Below are 17,257 nucleotides of genomic sequence, written 5' to 3'. Positions count from 1 at the left end.
TCACTTCTTCTCTCCCTGTTTGGATTCCTTTCATTCCTTTCTCTTGCCTGATTGCTCTGGCCAAAGCATCCAGTACTATGTTGAATGAGAGTGGTGACAGTGGGCATCCTTGTCTTCTTCCTGTTCTCAAAGGGAGGGCATTCAGTTTTTCCCCATTGAGTATGATGTTGGCTGTGAGTTTGTCATATATGGCCTTTATTATTTTGAGGTCATTTCCTTCTATCCCCATTTTGTTAAGAGTTTTTATCGTAAATGGCTGTTGGATCTTGTCAAATGCTCTCTCTGCATCTATTGAGATGATCATGTGGTTTTTATTCCTCATTTTGTTAATGTGGTATTCACATTGATTGATTTGCAGATGTTGAACCATGCCTGTGTCCCTGGTATAAATCCCACTTGATCATGATGTATGATCTTTTTGATGTATTGCTGTATTTGGTTTGCCAATATTTTGTTGAGAATTTTTGCATCTATGTTCATCAGCAATATTGGCCTGTAGTTTTCCTTTTTTGTGTTGTCCTTGTCAGGCTTTGGTATCAGAATGATGTTGGTCTCACAGAATGTGTTAGGAAGCATTCCTTCTTCCCTAATTTTTTGGAATAGCTTCAGAAAGATAGGTATTAAATCATCTCTAAAAGTTTGGTAGAATTCTCCAGGGAAGCCATCTGGTCCTGGGCTTTTATTTTGGGGGATGCTTTTGAGTATAGTTTCAATCTCTTTACTTGTGATTAGTCTATTCACATTCTCTATTTCTTCTTGATTCAGCTTTTGGAGGTTGTAAGAGTCCAAAAATTCATCCATTTCCTCTAGATTGTCCATTTTGTTGGCGTATGGTTTTTCATAATATTCTCATAATCCATTCTATTTCTGTGGTATCCATTGTTATTTCTCCTCTTTCATGTCTAATTTTATTTATCTGAGCTTTCTCTCATTTTTTTCTTTGTAAGTCTAGCTATGGGTTTGTTAATTTTATTTATCTTCTCAAAGAACCAGCCCTTTGTTCCACTGATCCTTTCTACTGCCTTATCTGTTTCAATAGCATTTATTTCTGCTCTGATTTTTATTGTTTCTCTCCTTCTGCTGACTTTGGGCTTTGTTTGTTCTTCGTTTTCTAATTCAGTTAGGTGTAGTTTGAGATTGCTCATTTGGGATTTTTCTTGTTTGATAAGGTGAGCCTGTATTGTGAAGAATTTCCCTTCTAAACTGGCTGTTGCTGCATCCCATATGAGTTGGTATGGTATGTTTTCATTTCCATTTGTCATCAGATATTTTTGGACATCTCCTTTAATTTCTTCAATGATCCATTTGTTGTTCAATAGCATGTTGTTTAGTCTCCACATCTTTGTCCCTTTCTCAGCTTTTTTCTTGTAATTAATTTCTAGCTTCATAGCATTGTGATTGGAAAACATACTTGTTATTATTTCAATATTCTTAAATTTATTGAGGCTTCCCTTGTTTCCTAACATATGGTCTATCCTTGAGAATGTTCCATGTGCACTTGAGAAGAATGTGTATTCTTCTGTTTTTGGATGGATTGTTCTATTAAGTCCAACTGGTCTAGCTTTTCATTTAATTCCACTGTTTCCTTGTTGATTTTCTGTCTGATGATCTATCCATTGATGTGAGTAGAGTGTTGAGGTCCTCTACTGTTATTGTATTATTAATATCTTCTTTTAGGTTTGTTAATAGTTGCTTTATGTACTTTGGTGTTCCTGTGTTGGGTGCATAGATATTTATAAGTGTTATGTCGTCTTGTTGGAGTGTCCCTTTAAACAGTATGTACTGCATCTTTTTGTCTCTCTTTACCTTACCTGTCTTATCTCGAAGGCTACCTTATCTGATATAAGTATTCCGACAGCTACTTTCTTTTGTTTGCCATTAGCTTGGAGTATCATCTTCCATCCCTTCACTCTGAGCCTGTATTTGTCATTGGAGCTGGGGTGTGTTTCCTGGAGGCAGCATATTTTGAGGTCTTGTTCTTTAATCCATCTCATCACTCTGTGTCTTTTTATTGGATAATTCAATCCATTTATGTGTAGGGTGATTATTGATATACGAGGGCTTAATGCTGTCAGTTTATCACTCACTTTCTGGTTCTCCTACATTCCCTATGTTTCTTGTCCTGTGTATTTTGTTCTACCAGTCGAATTATGTAGTTTTTATGTTGTGTTTCTTTGTTTTCTCCTCATTTATTATTTGTGTCTCTGCTCTGCTTTTTTGTTTAGTGGTTACTGTGAGGTTTGTTCAAAATATCTTACATAAGATAGTCTGTTTTCTGATGGCCTATTTCCTTAGGCTAAACAAATCCAGTCCCTTTCCTCCTCCCCTCGTAAGCTGTTTTTCTCACATCTTATTCCATCTTGTGCTGTGAGTTTGTGATTAAAATGACAAGATTATAGTTGTTTTTGGTGTTTTCCTTCACTTTAACTTTAATGCTATTCTTGAGTATTTGCTAACCTGTTCTGATGTATAGCTACAGTTTTCTGATTCTGTCTACCTTTTTATCTCTTTACTCTATGCTTTATAACCCCTTCCTCCCTTTTTTTTTTTTCAGGTATGAGGGCCTTCTTCAGGATTTCTTGTAAGGGGGTTCTCATGGCTAAGAAAACTCCCTTAGCTTTTGTTCATCTGGAAAGTTTTTATTTTTCCATCACATCTAAAGGATATTTTTGCTGAAAAGAGTATTCTTGGCTGAAAGTTTTTGTCCTTCAAAGATATGAATATGTCATTCCAGTCTCTCCTAGCCTGTAAGGTTTCTGCAGACAAATATGCTGAAAGTCTGATAGGGATTCCTTTGTAGGTTATTTTCTTCTGCTTTGCTGCCCTTAGTATTCTTTTCTTTGTCATTCATTTTTGTCTTGCAGTAGGTCTTTTTACACTGACATAGTTAGGAGATCTGATAGCCTCTTCGACATAGATTTCCATCTTCCCTAGGTTGGAGAAGTTCTCTGCTATTATTTCTTTGAATAAACTTTCTGCACCATTCTCCTTCTCTTCTCCCTCTTGAATACCTATCATTCTTATGTTGCATTTCCCAAGTGAGTTGGATATTTCTTGGAGACTTTCTTCATGTTTTTAGTCTTAGTTGTCTCTCCTCCTCCATCTGGAGTATTTCAACATGTCTATCCTTGATTTTACTGACTCGCTCCTCTATGATGTCCACTCGAGAATTCAGGGAATCCATATTTTGTTTTATCTTATCCATTGTGTCTTTTATCTCCAATATTTCTGATTGATTCTTCTTTATAGTTTCAATGTCTTTTGTCAAGTAGCTCCTGAACTCGTTGAATTGTTTCTCTGCATTCTCTGTTAACTCACTGAGTTTTTTGATGATAGCTATTTTGAATTCTCTGTCACTTAGATTATATATTTCTGTGTCCTCAGGATAGATTTCTGGGCCTTGTCATTTTCTCTCTGGTCTGGAGATTTAATACAATTTTTGATACTGCTATAGGGCATGGTTCTCTTTTTGTACACTGTGGTATTGTTTGGTTGCAGTTACCACCTATCACCACTGGGTGGGGGTAAGAGCTGTGTACTCAAAGCCCTCTGCATTCTACCAAAATCCCGAGGACTGGAGCCAAGGTTGGGCACGTAGTGGGCAGGGGTGCTTTCTTCTGTATGCTCTCAGGGTTTTCTTGCTCTGCCCTTGCTGTTTGCTTTCCTGAGGTATTGGATTGATGAGGTCACTCCTGTGTTAGCTTTCACCTCAGTAAGGGCTTTCCCCTAGAATGCTGGGGCCCTGGGGATCTTTGATGTTCCTGTGAATGAACATCCCCTCCCCCATTCCTTCCCACTCAGAGGCTGCCCATAGTTTGGATCCAAGTCTTTTCGGGAAGGAGTGAAGTTTTCTCTTACCTTGTTCCACCTCCTCTGAGGGGGGCCCCAACCACTCTACCCTCTGTCGAATGGCCACATGGGTCTCTCAGGCATCTGTGTGTTCTGTTTGGATGTCCTCTGTTGGAATATGAATGTCTTTTTCATTGTATTGTGGAGACGAGAGATTCCTGGGTAAGCTCACTCCACGAGGATGCTGACATCAAGCTCCTGTTTCAAGGTGTTTCTGATATCACAAACAATTAGCAATCATAGGTCTGCTCGTTTATACATGTTTAAGATATAGTGAAGTCTTTGGGGAGGTGCCAAACAGGGGATTTAAATAAAACTAAGGCTTCTTAGGACCAATTAGATCTTACCTGACTCTTGGATGGGGTAAATTAGAGTGAGAGGAAAGTGTTCACTACAGAAGAAATCACATAAAAAAAGGCATAGAAATGAAAACACAGTTGTGTATTCTAAGAGCTCAGGTAGTTCTGTACTGCACAGCAGAAACTGTGAGAAAGGTTGAGGTAGGAAAGCTCTGAGGGATCAGATCATAGATGGTCTTATACACTAAATTTCTACAAAACTTATACTTCATTCAAGTAACAATGGGGAATCACTGATGTGTTTTAATACATGGAACTTATGTTGGTTATTATGTTGATATCACTCTAAAAACTCATTTTTAAAACTCCATGCACTATTCCCATTATCTGAATCCTGGTTATTTCCAATGATCCTTTGTTGGACTGGGAACAAAAGTGTGGGACCTGGATATAATTTTTAAATGATTTCAGGAAAATTCTTATGTCAGGAAGAGTTGAGAATCCACACATACTCATATATAGTAACCACAGTAACTCATAAAATAATAACTGAGGGTATTCCCACTATAATAACTCATAAAAAATAATGGGGGATAGGGACTTCATTAAGAAGTTTGCTAATACTGAGAATCTGACCTTCAACTCAGAATGATAATTTCAATTCCTCTGTAAGAATGCTTACCAGTTTGTGAAATTCAGTTACACCTCCTGGTTCTTCCATCCCATATCTAGTACAATGTGATTAGAAAGTTATCACAATAGAATTTGCTTATTCATTTAATGAAAGTGGTGAATATTCTAAACCAATAGAAGTATGATTGGGTGACTCTGTTGAGTAAAAAATAAAAAACAGGATAGAGGGCTATGTCACTACTTAATCTTATAGAAACTTCAACTCAGACACTGCCAATAATACCAAGATTTTCATTAATGTCACCTCAAAATTTGTGAAGTGTAAATTGGATAATTGTATTCAGAGTTACTTATGTGGTTTTTAATCCACCTTGGCCTGTACTACTGTATGAGGTAAACCAAGAGACAGGTTTTATACATGGTTATAAATGCAAATGTGGAGTAGAACATCCTTCTTAGTCTATATATTACAGTGGTAATTCAGTCATTTCACTTTAATTCATTCAAACAACCTATGTATTGACATATATATATGTTTTCATACATATCAAAATACATATGTGTATATATATGTTTATTTGTTTTATACATATACATATATCTGTGTGTGTGTGTGTTTAGTTGCTCCTGGAAATTCAGTGATCAACAAAACAAGTCTGCCCTCCTGAGTCTTTCCTTAACAAGAGGAGGGAATATTTTATGTCAGATGATGAAAAGTTCTTTGAAGGATAAAAAGTATAGGGGTATTTTAGGACAGGACAGGGTAGGATAGGTTAAGATAAGATAGGGTAGGATATTTTAATGCTGTGTGATGGATAAAACACAGAGGGGCAAGACCTGAAGCCAGAAGCCAGTTAGAAGGCTATTTTAATAATCTAGGCAAGAGATTTTCATACCTTGGACCAGAAGGTAGTGATAAGAATGGTAAGAAATGGTTTGATTGTGATTATGTATTTTGAAGTCATAACTTACAGTTTGATTCTGATTGTAGATATCAAAGTCAGAGCTTAAAGAATTTTCTGATGTTTAGTTGCAGTGTTGGAGTGAAAGAGATGTACAAGATTGACTCCAAGGTTTTCAATCTGAATGACCAAATGGAGTTGTAATTACTGACATGGAGAAGATTATAAGAAAAGCAGGCGTGTGTGTGTATCAAAAGTTTAGTTTTAAGCATATCATGTTGGAGTGCTTTTCTTACATCCAAGTAGTTTTGGAGATAGAAATTTGGAATTCAGGGGAAAGAATGGGGCAAGAGAGAGATTATTAGCATATCGAACAGGTATTAGTTTCCTGCTTGTTTTGTATGACTTATGTGATTGGATGAGATCACTAAAGTGAAGGGAGAAAAGAGGTCAGAAAAATGAGTTCCTTGGGCAATTCAACATTTTGAGACCAATGAGAGAAGAAGAAGAAAGGAGACTGAGACGGAGTAATGAGTGAAAGAGGAGGACAGTGGAGTGAGTAGTGCTCCACAAGGCAAAAGGAGAAAGAGTGTTTCAAGAAGTTATGCATCAATTTCGTCAACTGCTGCTGATCAATCAAGGAAGATGAAAAATGAGAATTGACCATTGGTTTTAGCAGCATGAAAGTCACAGTGGCCCCGACAAGAGCTATTTCAGCATTGTGGTGGATTCCAGGAAGTCTAAGATGACAGGAACGTTGTCATCAACTGTGAACAATTATCCTGACCATTTTGCTCTAATTGGTATCAAAGAAAATGGCAGAAACAGAAGGGGGTGATGAGCAAAGAAAATCTAATTTTTAGAAATGAGAACTGTAACATCATGGAACTGATCTAGTATAGAGTAGAAACTGTCCATTGTAGGAGCGATAGAAGGTTCTCTGGAACAAGATCCTTGAGTAGAAAAGAGATCATGGAATCCAGTGAACCTGTGAAAGGATTGGATTTGGATAGAACTGCAAGAATGTCATCCATTGGAGGGAAGGAAGAGAAAAAATGCAAGTGAATTGAGAGACATTGTAAGAGAACATGTGAATATTTTTTGTAATTGCTCTTATTTTTCAGTGAAATAGCAACCTGGTCATTGGTTGAGGACTGGAGGGAAGGAGAGGTGTTAGAGACTTGAGGTGAATATGTGGAATAGTAACGTAGACAGGAAATAGATGAGGAAAATGAGATAATAATAAACAAAAAAGACCTCAAGGCAGAAATAAATCCAGAGTAGAAATTAGAGAATATGCTGTTATTCAGTTTTTTCTTCTCATTTCAAGTTCAACAGGTGTCTTTTTAATATAAGTATTTTAGTTTCTTGGTTTTATTTGCTCATGGAATAAAATAGAAACTGCATACTCAAGTGAATCCAGGATAGTCATTAGAGTCAGAATGACAGGAAAGTAGCAAAATAGGACTTTAGGACAATATAGAGAAGAATAACAAAAAAAGGGATTTAAGGCTGTGGTAAGAAAAAAAGAGGGACTACAGATAAAGAAACCAGAGATGAGGAAAAGACACAAAAGCAAACAACGGATAGAAGATGTCTCATGCTGTCTTCAAAGTTTAATATGAAGCATTAAAGACTAGATAAATCAGGGGCCTGCCTGGTGGCACAGTAGCTAAATTTGCGCACTCTGCTTCATCAGCCCAGGATTCGCCGGCCCACATCCCTGGTGCAGACCTATGCACCACTTATCAAGCCATGCTGTGGCAGGAGACCCACATGGAAAATAGAGGAAGAGGAGCACAGATGTTAGCTCAGGACCAATCTTCTTCAGCAAAAAGGGGAGGATTGATGGCGGATGTTAACTCAGGGCTAATCTTCTTCCTCTAAAAAAGGAGAGCTAAATAAGTCTTACAAAAACAGAGAAAGAAAATCAAAAGTAGGTGTATGTGCTAGCATTAGAAACAGAAATTTATAAATGTAGCCTATGAAGAAACTAGAAATAATTTTAGAGTAGAAATTTCAAGTGTATATGAAGACAGTGGTCTATAATACAGAAGATGTAGTGTTGTTTTTTAATATTTAGATATTTGGGAAAAGCATAAATCCATATTTTCCAGATTGTGAATTACTGAGGGCTAAAGGCTATCATTATCTATTTACATAGTTCCCCTTATCCACATGCAATACCAAAGGAGAACATATCTATCTATATTATAGATAGATAGATAGATAGATAGATAGATAGATACGTTAAGCTGTGGTGATGTTTCGTTGGTACAATTGAAAGAAAATTTCAGTTGTAACAACTTGGCAATTTCTGTGACCATATATTTCTCTTCAACTATAGTTACTTGATTCCTGCTTTTTTTGGTGTGTGTGTGAGGAAGATTGGCCCTGAGGTAACATGTTACCAGTCTTCATCTTTTTTTTTTTTGCTTGAGGAAGATTGTCAATGAGCCAACATCTGTGCCAAGCTTCCTCTATTTTATGTGAGAAGCCACCACAGCATGGCCTGATGAATGGTACTAGGTCCATGCCTGGGATCCAAACCTGCAAACCTTGGGCTGTCAAAGCAGAGCACATGAACTCAATCACTACACCACCAGGCTGGCCCTTCTTGCTTTTTTTTTTAATAATTAAAAGCAATTTATTTCCATCTACATATCTGGTATTAAGACCATGTAGATTGCTTTTCCATAAGAATGAAGTAAACTTAGGATCGTTAATATCAAATTTAAGATACTTAAACAAGCTTTAGTTGTTTAATATACTGCTTCTGCAGAAGTCCAGCTGTGGAAATTGATATTTGGTAAGGATACTTTGAAAGAAATGCGTGTCCTACACATTCCTCAGGATTCTTCCAGGTTTATACATGTACTAGGCTAGATTACTATAAAGCTATACACCTGGGCCGTATCACTCCCGTCCCACAAGAGTTGCCTTTATGAGGTAAAAATTAATACTAACTCCTTGACTTTTCAAAGATGTAATATACAAAACATTCATGATTGGAGCATCTATTCTTTTAATTGTCTTCTAACATCACTATTAAGGATGTCTCTTTATGGTGCTCAATGTTTGGGAGGTGTCTTCCTGGAGCTATAATGAGAGGGATATTTCTAGGACTATGCCAAAAGGTCAGTTACTAGGAAGGCAGTCTAAAAAATCATACTCCGGGGAAAACAAGCTATAAAGCAAAGAACAAACACAGTTTAAGAGCTGAAAATTTACGTCAATACAAATGCCAAGTCTGGAAGACCATAGCAGAACTCAGCCTAACTAATAAATTGAGAGGGCACCATGGAACAAAGATGATGGATTGATGGGCTGGTAAGAAACAGGGATGGCTCTGGATGAAAGCCGTGAACCCTGATTCTATCTTCCATCCCTTGACCTCTAAGCCAGCCTGGCTTGTTACCTATACTCGTGAGGAAGAGGAGACCCAGATACAATAAGGATTTTTCAGGTAAGCATTTTGAAGATGACCTGGTCTTGTTCTGATCTCCATGTTAGGTTGATATGAAAATTTTGGACCTATAATGGGTTAGGTCTTTAATTATTTGTAAATATTGGTATATTGGACTACCCTGCTGTTGTGATGTTTTGAATCTGCAATCTGCTATTCATTCCTGCTTTGTCTGGAGCTTTGGACGTTATATACGCATTGAACTCTTGCAAATCCATACATAACACAAAATTAATGGGGACATTGATATATATACATGGTGTGTTGTTCCAGATTTCCTTCTGTTATTACCTTGGCAAGAGGTATTCTCCAGACTATGGATGTTGGGAATTTAAAACAGCAAAAGACAAGCAGAATCTGAGAGTAGGCAAAAACTTATTGTTTCTAAAACATCGGAAACGAGTTTGTATTTATTAATCTTGAAATCTCAAGTATATCATTTAAAGCTGCCTCAGCATAAGTAATTTTTTCCCTATGGAGAAAATCGGGGCATATTCAGTAAAACCTGCAAAATATGTCCTCCTGTTCTGCTTTCGTACATAGCAGTTTCCCATCTAAGGAAAGAGTAAAGGGCCATGCTTCCAGCACCCCAACAGTCAGAGAATATAAAACAATAGTCTATCTTACTCCAGCAGCTTCCTCCAAGGTTAATATTTGCTATAGTTGGAACGCCTCTTTAATTGCTGAATATGTCAGCCAATATGTCACAGAGTTCCATAAGCTAGCTTAGTGGTTGAGCTTGGACATCCTTCACTTGGGGCACAGTAGAAGGATGTTGTCATGAGGTGAGCTTTATTGGGAGCTGTTCCAGACAGCAAGTACCATATAACTATCTGATATATACAAAGTTTGGAGCAAATAAACCTATCTAACAATACCTCCTTTTGGCAGCAGCATCAGGACCCTTCCAAAGTAAGGTAGGGAGAACCATGAAAACAGTAGGCCAAATGCAGTGATACCTGCTGATCATAGTGAAATGAACATTTCCAGGCAGAGAAAAGTTTGAGTTATAGATTGATAGGATGCTTTTAGCCAAATATTGTTCATCTAACCAGTAACATATCTGATACCAGGAAAATTCCCCAGGTTGCTAGTTACAGGACTGAAACTCCCAGCTTATTTCACTGGCATTTTGCCCCACTTAATCCTAACGTATACAAGTAACTGGCCCTCAAACCATGCCAGATTCGGGAGCGTTAAGCAGTTTTGAGGTAACACCAGTTCTTTGTCCTGAGAATTCAACTGACATGGCCTAAGATATCTCATGAATATTTATGAGATGATATGGAAAGGAAATTTCTGCTTGGAGGCACTCCTGAAAATTTCCTTGGAGTTATGCTTAGATAATTTTCAAGAGATGATTTTCTTATTCACCAAATATTTATCCTGCTATGTTTTCTTAGTTTCATCATTTGCTGTCCCTGAGACTACAAGTATGCTCTGCATACTGCCACTGTCAATACTTTTAAAAATTTTGAGCCTCTGCTCCACCTGAAATTATTTTTCTCAGCCTGCTAGAAAGTGATTTTTGACTAGAAAATACTAAAATATCCTAGAGATTGGGAAAGTAATATACAGTAAATTGGGCACTGTAATCTTTGACCCTACAAATAGGTGCACTTTCCTGTCAGATACAGAAGCAAAGTCTTTCCACGAACACTTGGAAACCCAACTTGAAATGTGAGTTCATTTCACTAGTCTCCTCCCTTGTGAGGCCAAATCCTTTCTGTTAAGAAACCCTACCTTAATGGTTTTAATATCTGTTAGAGTAAATTCCCCCTTAATAATTATCCTTTCTAAAATACTTTTATTACTCTCTTCTATGGATTCTTGCAAATGAACTGGTTGTATGTTGACATACACTCCAAAATAATCACTTTGGGACTGGTTTTCATTGAATTTGCATTTGTAAACTAATTTGCAGAAGAAAGACATCTTAAAAATCTCATCCAAAACTCTCCATGCCAGACGTGTTTCAAAATTCGTAATTTTTCACATCTTGGAAAGTTAAGATGGGGTCCTATACTACATAAAGCTTGTACAAGAACTGTAATGAAATCTTGTAATCAAACACAGTGCTTTTGCTCTAAGAGGGGAGAAAAGAGCTATAAAAAGGTTCATGTCACTTTATATGAGGATTTATCACAAAACAACCTTCCAAAAAGATTGGGTTTGAGAGCTTCTGTATGGCAGATGTGATATTATGGGGCAGCAATTGGTTTTCCTATTCAGGATCATATGACATCTCCCCATTTATTCAAAGGGCAAAAGTCAATTTTACAAAAAGCATTAATGAATACCATACCTTTAATGCAGGTTTCATGCTTGTCATTAAGTTTGCTCTATTTGTTTACCAATTTAGCAGCAATAGTAAATGTAAAACTTCTGAAAATATTTCAACAAAATTGGTTATGATTACTATGTAACACTTTTACATAATAATTCCGCGTTCAGTTACAATACTTGAATTCTTATTAGATCTAATAATATTTCAGTGGATTCTTTATGTTTAATTTAGGTAAACAAATAATATTTTCCTCTTTTTGAATCTTTATGTTTTCTATTGCTACACCAATATTTTTTGCAATAATATGAACATTTTAAGGAATAATAAAGACAGTGGTCTACCTTTTCTTTACCCTAACAACTAAAATCATATAAATATGTACATACATATGCATATGTCTATATGTGTATGTATGTATAATTTATGTATGTATTCATATACTATAATAAAATATATTATGCAAACCTAAATGTGTGTGTGTGAGTATGTGTATGCACAGCTTAGAACTGATGGAACTCATCAATGCAAAGGAGGCATCTTTGAAAAGTTATAGTTTATTAATAATTGTTCTTTAAACTGAATTGTCATTTTGATGTATACTGAAATGTTCAAATAGTTAATTCCTCTGACCTCGTGAAGCGATAAAATGCGTTGTTTTATTTTTTAATATTAAATCGTCTCATATTCTTTTAAAAGCCGTTTTTGTCATGGTAGCTTTTCTTTTGCATATTCACTATATTTGATTCATTAGTCTTTTTACACTCATACTTTTAAGTAGATTTTTTTGTCCGTGTATTTGGCATATTTTTGTTTCTGGTTATTGTGAGCTTTATATGATAAAGTGTGAAAATGTCTTTTTTTAATCATTGAGCATTTTATATAATAAAGGGATTTTTCCCTTTGTGTAGAATAACCCAGCAATGCTATTCCGTGACTTGAAGCTCTTTGGGGAATAATTCTTTAATCAGTTTACTGACTTCTTCCCTGATTTTTGTGTCTCCAGGTTTTCCCCTTTCCTTAGATTCATTTGTGACATCTGTAATTTTCCAAGATATAGCAGTTGTGAGATTTTTAGTGTATTTGCCTAAAGTTCTGCATAGATCATAATTATAATTTTTAATTTTGTGCCTGTGATTATTTTAAAATTGAATATTTCTAGTAAACTTTGAATAAGATAAAAGTGTTGAAATATAAATCATTTTACAAGATATTTATGCATAAGAAATTATTACATATTTATACCAAGATGTAAGTACATGGTTACCTATTATTTAATTATATAATTCCATAGTTGAATACAATGATATCATATATACCCATATTTAAGTAGAACAATGAAGCAAAATAACTTTGAAATAGTACTGTGTGAGAAATCATATACTCAGATCTCATTTAACAGGTTGACTTTGTCTGTAAAATAAGGATAATTTATTCAGTACTGAGGTAGACTTTTCTTAAAAATATTGATTCCACAGATATCTTGAGGCAATGTAAGAGTTTTCTCAACTTTATATCATCTGAGAGTGTTTTCAAGAGGTGATTACAACATCTCTCAGGAATACTTGAACTATCTGTGAGTAATGGGTATTCCAAGGTTTAATATAATAACTATAAATAATCTCCCCAAAGACAATTACTTTGGCCAAAAAGGCAATATTTTGTTAAACTTATTTATCACCAGAATTCTATAATGTTTAATGGCAGCACCTGGAACAAGTTTAGGAATATTCACAAATCAACATCTAGCAAAGAAGCCAACACAGTGGCTTCATAATAAACCCCAGTTAATAATCAGTAGGAATTATGCAAGAATGATATCTTTAATACAAGCAATCTGTTCATTCAGAACAGAATCTTTTGAAAAATTACATCCAACTATATTCTACCAGAATGAGTATATAACTAACAATCATACAGTTAATTTTAGCTGAATTTCAGGTTCCTCAATGAAAAATTAAAAAATGAGTCTTTAATCTTAGCATCTTTGTGTTGATTTTATGATACTGCTCGTATTTCCAAGTAATTACCAAGCTGAATTTTTATGTAGTGCCATCTGGACCTAATGACTGAATAGTAACCCTAACAATATTGAAGACAGAGGAGATGTTGACTATGAGAAAAGACTGGTGAAATTCAAAATTTGGCCTGATAATCTGTCACCATGAAGTTTTTGCTTTTCTTATAGCCTACGGAATTTGCAGTAGTTGTAAGTCATGTCTTTTTCAATAGAGGGTTAATGCAATATAAGGATAAATTGAATTTTGGAATGTAACTATTGAAACATTCTAGTATGCACCAGACAGAGGCATTATTTTTTATTCTGTATAACTTTATTTTCATCAGTTGCTTACTTATAAAAGTATAAAATTGTACTTATCGTTGTGAAACATCGGATTTAGCCCCAATATTCACAATGTCAGCAATGGTATAGTTGGAAGGTGCTACACTAGGAAATGAGAAACTTAATAAATAACTGTATAATTACTTTTAGGTCCTTATTCAAGATAGTTAAAGTGTTTTGTTCTTAGTCTCTTCATTAGTAGACAAGTCTGCCTAATAAAGAATAATTAAGAACTTTTTCTTCCAAGTTCTAAATGTTGAACAGTCTCTGGACTATAACCTAGTTGATCTCTTCAAAAATGAAACATTTCCCATTAATTTTCATATCTTTGCTAGTTAAAATTGGGATGTTTGGATGTGAATAAGGAAAACAAAAATCCATCATCAGAAAACAATGGAAAATTAGTAGATTATTTACTAAAATTAATTTAAACCATTGATTACATTTCTGGAAATTATAAAAACACCTTAGAACCTCACCACTCAACTTACATCAAAATAAGTTTCCAATAGAATAAAAAACAAGTGAAAAAATACAGGTATAAAATTATTAAAAAATACAAAACGATGAGTATAAGAAGCAGTTATTCAGAGCTACTCTGTGCTGAGCGTTGAGTGAAACAGTGTCAGAATTCCGTGAGCTGCTGAACACCATGTTGGTAGCCTGACATGGGTTTCTCATGAGCAGTAGGTAGATTTTCTAGTGCTTTACATTATAGAAACTGGCAAAAGCACAAACCAGTGCTTTCTTTATTTTACCTGCAGAGAGCTAGTTATTGCACATTTGCCAACATACCACTCTGTGTGTGTGTAACTGTGTTCAATAAGCCTAATAATTGGTTAGGGGCTGCGGATAAGGAAACTTAAGCACAAAAAGTGGAAGTGAATTGATATCTGATTGAAAAACTATTTTTGAAAATTAAACCCACAAATGAAAGCACTAACAGCGTATTAGTGTATTGTCCTACATAAAGGAAATGACAGATAAAAAATTATTATTTTTATATGATAAGAGCTCAGACAGATCATAAGATTGACACTCTAATAAAAATCCAGGTACAAAAAATAAGTAACTCAAGGAGAAGCAATATGCAAAATTCAAAATATAGGAATCAAAACATTCACTGAATGTGTAAGACTCTATTTTTCTCTTAAATCAACAAGAAAATACAAAATCCAAATATTCTAGGTAGCAACAAGTGTTTAGAGAAGAAAACACACGCACACCACAGGGCAAGCTCAGAATAGTGTATATAGTAAGCAAATATTTGTGTAACACACGAGGAGAACTAATATGTAGTGATCTGCTTTTATGCACATGAAAGTTCTGGAGGGATCTACAAGAAGACGGTAGCAGTGATAATCTACTCTGGGGATACCATGGGAATCAGTGACCATAAGGAGCTTTCGTAAGAGAGAATACTCACTTTGTGCAATTTTATGATTTTGCTTTTAAAACATATGAATATATTTTCTATTTAAATTTTAATTAATTTTATAAGATTAAAAAGAAATGTACATCACATAACATATGGTGTAAACTGTATTGTAAATTCTATGCAGATATGCATACATAGAATGAAAAGTCAAAAGAAAAAAACATTTTTAGCATTTATCTTTGATAGCTTTTAGTTTCGTATTTACTTTGTTGGATTTTCCAAATATTTTGAAGCATCAAATTTGATAATCAGAACAGAACGTGTATTGTGGATGTAGCATAGTTATAGACTGGAGGGTTGTAAACTCCTTTGACAGACAGAGGAAAATATGGCATTTTCAATATTTCGCAAAACACAATAGGGGGAAAAAAGCACATAACATGTGGAGAATTTTTCCTTACTTAAGAAAATTGAATGCATGAGATTTCCTTGGTTTGAAATTGTTAGGAACAGCTGCTTTGATACTGAGAATAGCACTGGTTCACAGATGGCTTTTGTGTGTACAAAGAATTACCTGAGATGCTTTTGCAGACGCAGATCCTTAAACTGCATTCCCTCAGGTGTTCTTTCAACTGCATGGGGCTTAAGACTGCTCGGTCACAGGGACCCACACCTCATTTTCCTGCTGGCTTGGAACTATATTTTCCCTGGAAGCTACCATGTGAGGAACCTATTTGAGCACTGTCAAGGTTGAAATGGGTAGCAGAAAGGTGTTGCGCTCATCTTTATATAGTAAGTGGTTCACATCTCTCATTTTACAAATCATATTTTCCCTTTTTAAATGGAGTACCAGGTGCTCTGTGACTAGTGCAAACTCTTAGTTAACTGAAAAAAGTTTGTTTAAAAACGACCTCACAAGTGAAGGATTTTCTACAGCCTGGGAATTTCTGAATGTTAGAATGAAACAAAAGATATGTGTGCACTACTTATCAATACTTGTCAAAATTAACTATGACTCTTCAGTGATTTCTCTTTAATTGTGTAGATATTAGAAGAAAATGATGGATTTCAATGCAAAATATCTATGTTAAAACTGAGCTATAAATATATGTAAAATACAAGTTTAAGTTAGATCTTTCATGAAACAAATAAAAGCCATCATGAATTCAGAATGGCCATGAGACCCACCTTCTGCTTAAAAAAAAAAAAAATCACAGCCTAGGTAAGTGTTCTACTCAGGATAAAAACATCACAATGCCTAGAGGGATAGCTTTCTTTTATAACTTTGTTTCATAAGACAGGAAACAGAAAGAGTAAAAAAGTACAGGTCGCTGGGAAAGCCAGAGAAAGGAGCTAAGAAATCTGTGACACTTTGGAAAATACTCTGGAGTAAACCTCTGTGGCTGGGGAGCCAATTATAAACTAGAACAAAGGAATTGTCCACACGAGAGCTACCAACAAAACTGTCACCCAGAAGCGGAGATCCAGGAAACATCCATGATGAAATACCATAAAGCTTCGTAACTATATGGAATATTTCTGAGAGACAGAGAAAAGGAAATCAAGAGAAGGGAGGAGGCGAGACTGACCATAAATGCTGATCCATTTAACAGCAAACTAAAAATGCTGTTGCTACCATGCTATATAGCAAAGGAGACTCTCGAGAACGTAGGAGGGTAATGTTAGTAGCACTGTTTTTAAAAAAGATAAAAAAGTAACACCAATTTTTGAATTTCGTTGCAGATGCTCTTCATGAGGGAGCAAGAGTACCGCGAAAGTCAACTCAGGGCGCTCTGGTTTCTTCTGTAACTCTCACTACCTCACCCTCACCACCACTGTACTATTTAGAAATTTTGAAAGAAATACCAGACATTGTGTCATCTCACCTCTGTGTGTGTGTGTGTGTCTGTATAAATACATAAATACGTTACTGTTTGTGTGTATATATGGTTAAGACAGGTTATTTTGTTTCATTTTGATTCAGTTTTTTAGATCTTGCTTTTTAAACTTTTTGTATAATTTTGTTCTATATTGTGTAAAATACTTTTATGTTTCCAAAGTTAAAGCTGCAAAAATATTCTATATTCAGGAGCCGGCTCCAT

The 17,257-nt window shown here is 35.4% G+C and overlaps 1 long non-coding RNA gene across 1 annotated transcript in view; it reads left to right on the top strand.

The window, feature by feature from the left end:
* The window catches only part of LOC111774556 (uncharacterized), a 33,630-nt gene extending 16,590 nt beyond the window's left edge, over window positions 1-17,040 (top strand). Inside the window, exon 3 of the long non-coding RNA XR_002809553.2 lies at window positions 16,899-17,040. This is a non-coding gene — a long non-coding RNA (uncharacterized lncRNA). The remainder of the gene's footprint in view (window positions 1-16,898) is intronic.
* Window positions 17,041-17,257: the final 217 nt, after the last annotated feature.

The sequence above is a fragment of the Equus caballus genome, chromosome 8, assembly GCF_041296265.1.
Source record: "Equus caballus isolate H_3958 breed thoroughbred chromosome 8, TB-T2T, whole genome shotgun sequence".
Classification (NCBI taxonomy): domain Eukaryota; kingdom Metazoa; phylum Chordata; class Mammalia; order Perissodactyla; family Equidae; genus Equus; species Equus caballus.
This window is presented reverse-complemented; position numbering and strand designations above follow the sequence as displayed.